The sequence below is a fragment of the Lygodium microphyllum genome, chromosome 29, assembly GCF_053477565.2.
Source record: "Lygodium microphyllum isolate KBCC chromosome 29, Lygodium_microphyllum_v1.1.10, whole genome shotgun sequence".
NCBI lineage: Eukaryota > Viridiplantae > Streptophyta > Polypodiopsida > Schizaeales > Lygodiaceae > Lygodium > Lygodium microphyllum.
In genome coordinates, this window is record NC_141163.1 from 3,129,559 (window position 1) to 3,134,706 (window position 5,148).

A 5,148-nucleotide genomic window follows, 5' to 3' on the forward strand; every position below is an offset into this window, starting at 1 on the left:
CTCCTCAGAGGGAGATCCCATAACATATAGGCATAATGCCTTGTACACCTCGGGGATTGACCCCAAGATGCGTCGCCAACACATATAACATTAAAAAAAACTCCACTCTTTCATAATTCAGCGTTCCAGGAGATTTTGATTTGCCTCACAAAACTTTCCCCAATGGAAGCACCCGTCTAAACCTACAGCTTGGGTTTCCTGTCCTCTCAGCGTTAGTCAAAGTTTATCAATCAATTTCAATGCAATCCAGGAGATACCACGTGGCATGCTTGATGCAACATGTATGATGATTGTGCACAACCATTTTATGATTAAAAAACCAGCCATGTGAGGTGTGGAAAACAACCCTTTCATGAATTTTAACTAAGCATTACGTGCTGCGCTGCTTTAGGGACTAGCATCGGAACTTCCGTGCTACTAGTTGTCTACATTTAATTATGGAACGATCCCTAAATACTATGCACAAAGAGGAAAATCAAAATTTGTATCTTTTCAACAATTAGATCGTCGCACAAACTTCATCCCACCCTCACGGTTTAGGTGTTGCTGTGATGCATAGGTGTAAATGGTTGTTTTGTATCATTTTTGTATGTAAAAAGAAATAAATACGGACTATAACACAAAGGATGAGCCAAATGAGGCTTAACCCCATGATTTAACCTCGCCAAACATTCACACACATAAATCTTATTTTTTCATATTTTTTGAGCACCAAAATCTAAATTTCCTCTATTTTTTGCTATTTTTCCCTATTTATTATTTATAAAAAATAGGTATTTTTAAATTTATTGTATTGGATTATTATCTTGATTGAAACTTAACATTTTCTCTAAGTTTATCCCATTTCTATTTCTTTTTTAAACTCAAAATATAAAAAAACCACTAGTTTTCATTAAAAATGACATTTTTCGGGTTTTAAAGAATTAATAACGGCTCTAAATCATTACAGGTTCTGTATTTCTGTAGTTACAGCCCTCAAACATGATACAAACAAGGTTCACATAAAAATTCATTTCATATGAAAAACATTTGGACCATGAAACAACAAAAACAAGCAAAATTATTCATAAAATTGAAGCATACCGCGTGTCTTGCATGTTGCGGGTTTTTTAATAATTATTCTCAGTAGCCCACGGACTGACCAGCAACCATTGTTCAGTGTTGAACCTCTTTCCTCAGCCTCCTCTTCATCTTGAAGCAATCCGATCACAGTCGGACAAGCATTCTTCAATCCCTCTTCTTCTTGATTTCTTGCACAGGAATTCCCTCTATGCATGAGAGAGAGGGAGGAGAGAGAAAGACTAGTTTTTGATCTCTTGACTCAGTGCATCATTCCTCGCGTGGTCTAGAGCGATTGGAGCGCAAAGAATCTTCATCCTAGAGCCAAGAGGGCTCCTCTCCATTCTCCTGATCAGAAAATGATGATGAAGGGGGGGGGGGGGGGGGAAATGGGGTGCAAAAAACTGACACCTCCCCCCCCCCCCCCCAAAGAAACATTTCATATCATGAGCTTTTTAAGCTCTTAATTATAGCTTTAAGCTTTAAAGCTCAAAAAAACCTGTTCATTACTTGGGTTTCATACTGCACGAAGTGGATTTTTCAGTTTTGAGAGGACAAACGACATCGGATTCGAGATCCGTTTGGAAGGGTGGTTTCATGACATCAAAATCTACAAAGCTGGGCCCCATCACACTCTTCTCAACTTTTGGATTAAGTAGCTACTTCACAACCACAAACCTTGCGAGGATTAAATGGGGGATCAAATGATCTCGGAATTGAGATCTGAGACTTGCGTTGGATTCATGACGTCGTTTTGCATCTAGGAAAACTCTAGCTCGACCATTCGCCATCATTTGATTCTCCATGAAGATTAGCACTAGCGCTTTAGGGACTTGCCGCTTGTAATATTTCCACTTAAAAATATTATTAAACCCGACCTCCCACGCATCGTGTAAAACTTGTGCAAATGTTATCTTCAGTACCAGCAGTTAATCTGTAACCGCACGCGAGAAATTGAGATCTTCGTCTTGGCAAAGCGAGAGGTATGGGGATTCAAACCCGCATAGCCGCGGGGAAACATCCTCTTGGGAGGAGATTAAGAGGATAATTGTGCAATTAATTTCAATTTTTTTTATTTATCCCTTTTCCCCTAGCCAATGCACGGCTGGAGGAGAGGGAGTGTGGGGGGATGGGCTAGTAGTGGGGGCTGCATGAGGAGTGGGGGGGGGGGGGGGGGGGGAGAGAGCCATGCAATGGCCACATGGGGGAGGTCCCCTCTCCCCCCTTGGACCATATAAACCCCCCCTTGAGCCTTGTGAAGGGAAAAGGCTAGAAGCTGCATGGAGAAAGGAAGGAGAGGGTCCTGATGCGTGCGAGGAGAGGGAAGCTGAGGACGCTGTGTGAGGTTGCCATCCAGCAGGAAGCCGCCGCCACGCTGCAAAAGGGCCCGCCGTCAGTCGTGAAGGGCCGCCGGGTTGGGGCTGTCAACCGCCGCCATCTCCCTGAGAAGTCCATCTCATTTTTCCCCTCCATTCGATGTCATCTCCCAATAGTTTAATCCTTAATCATTCCCCTTGGCCACGTGCTTTCTAGGAAAGAAGAAGCTTCCTAAGCTTTGGAAGCTTCTTAAAAGAAACAAGGCTTAAGACCTTGTGCACACGGGGTCTATCCTGGGGATTAAAAGCCCTCCCTTAAAGCCCATTTTCCCATAGGCCTAATTTTTGCAACTTCATTTGCAAGAGGCTTTTTTTTTCCCTAATAGGTTCCAAAGGCCACAAGCCATCCATAAACCCATGCCTTGCCACCCCGGTTTTCCCTAAAGAAGCTCATAAAGCCTCTTTTCCTGCAAGCACCATTCGCAAGAGCTCCTTCCCGCAAACAAGCCTAAATTCCCACAAGCCTGCTCGAGAAAGTCCAATTCCCGCAAGCACTCATTAAGTTTTGTTTCTGCAGCCCTCCCGCAAAAGGCCCAAGCTTCAAACCCTAAGGCTTTCCATAATCCAAATCCCGCAATCCGGTACTTCTTCAAGGATCTATACTTCAAAGGGGATCTCCGCGTACGAGGGAGACGGGCAAAGATCTTAAGGCTGCGTACCAAGGCGAGTAAATTCGTAAACCGTGAAGGCAAACCAGAAGCCGATATCACGTCTACGATGGCCCCTAGAAAGTCACAAGGCGTGCCTGCAGGAGGTTCATCTCCTAGTATTCATGTGGATGTTTCCCCGAGCCCACAAGTCCAGGTTTTCTTCCTATTTTTAATTTCACGTAGAAGTATTGCAATTATGCACGGTAATTTCATGGACTAGGATGCACTTATGCTTGTCAAATCCACCTAGCTAAATGAAATTGGAAATAAATTGGTTATTTAGAATTTACTAGAATTAACTCATGATACGAAATTGGTCATTGGTACTTTCAATGGAATGAACGAAAAAAAACATAAGGTGTCTATCCATTTTAGGACCTTATTAGCAAGTTGTCGTTTGTGCATTGCAAAGTGACGAGTCTAGAACAACTGATGACTATCATTACAAGGTCAAATTTATTAAAGTACACCTTTGATTAGGCATGGAAACATTAAATCGCATGTCGCATTTTTAGACAAATCTTCTTCGTAATGATTCATTAAGGAAGTCATTATCAAATGTAGAAAATAGCAAAGCATGGAAAAGATTTTAAGGGTTGCATGAAATAGGTTAACTCTAGCTTCAATTGGCATGAATCTCATTTAACTACGTAGTAGTCAGGAAAGGTTACATAATGCACATTCATCGTACGAAGAATTTCATTCATCAAGAGATGTAGTTAGGGAAAGGCTGCATGGTTCATTTAAGCATAAAATCTTAAAAGCTTAGTGGGATGATTCGTGAATGCATGTCCTAGGGATTGTGAATCTAATCGCACGTAGAGGCAATGAATCACATCTTACGTGAATTGTGTCGTAATGCAACTAGTTTTCCCCTTTTAGATCAAGATAACATCTCTAGGAATGGTTTGTCCTTGTCATAAGACAAGTAAACTGGATTACCTAAATCACCTAAACCACAAAGGATTCGCATAGGATGGTTCAATCGATACAATAAATACTCCAAGCGCTAACTAGGGTTTAGAAGGTTAAGGAGTCGACCTAGTTCCGCACTTGTTGCCAAGTCGAAACCCTCATACCCAAAGGTCCTACCCACATTCACGGAATGTAGGGACAATTGGATGCCCTTGCGAGAAACGATCTAGGGTTTCTACCCTAAGAATCACTCGTTCAAATAATGAAACTCGGATTGAGTTGGAATCCCTAGGACCGAACGTTATCGGCCTAGTGCAATTAGGAATGGATTGGGTAAGATGACACCCTAAACCCTATTTCTTATCTAATCATAATTCCTTGACTAGAAAATACCATTCAATGGTTGAAAATGATCCTAGGACCGAACGTTGGAATCCCTAGGACCGAACTCGGATTGAGTTGGAATCCCTAGGACCGAACGTTGTTGGCCTAGTGCAATTAGGAATGGATTGGGTGAGATGACACCCTAAACCTTGTTTCTTATCTAATCATAATTCCTTGACCAGAAAACACTGTTCAATGGTTAAAAATGATCCTATGAAATAGATGCGACACTTGTGCAACAAGTTGCAACGTCGCATGGTCTTGTGGTTTGATCATAAGAAAGTTGCCATTCCTTGCGATGCCAGGAGGCATATTTCACGGTGGATTCCGTGCCACGGTGGATTCCGTAAACTTTGATTACTGGGGCTCATACACAAAGTGGATTCTTTGTGCGAGAAGTCGATGGGGACACCCATCCTTTTCGGGCGTTTCGTTAATTTACTGTGTACATGCGTGATTCCATAGCGGGTGATTCTGCAAAATACATATTAAATTAATAAACGTTTATGAGTTTAGAGTGCGCACGCGTGATAAATTAAGGTTAGGATTGATTTCTAACCAATTGATTTATTTATGTAGCTGAAGACTGCTAGGTATTCACTTTTTTTGATTTAATTGTATTATTTTACTAACGATTGTGAATGCTTTAGTTGATGTGTAGAGATAGCAGTAGTGGCGGTGGAAAGCATTGGAGAATAGCGTGTATTCGAGTTATCACCTATATTTTGATGGGCGCATACCTTAGGCATGGCGCCTATATTTTG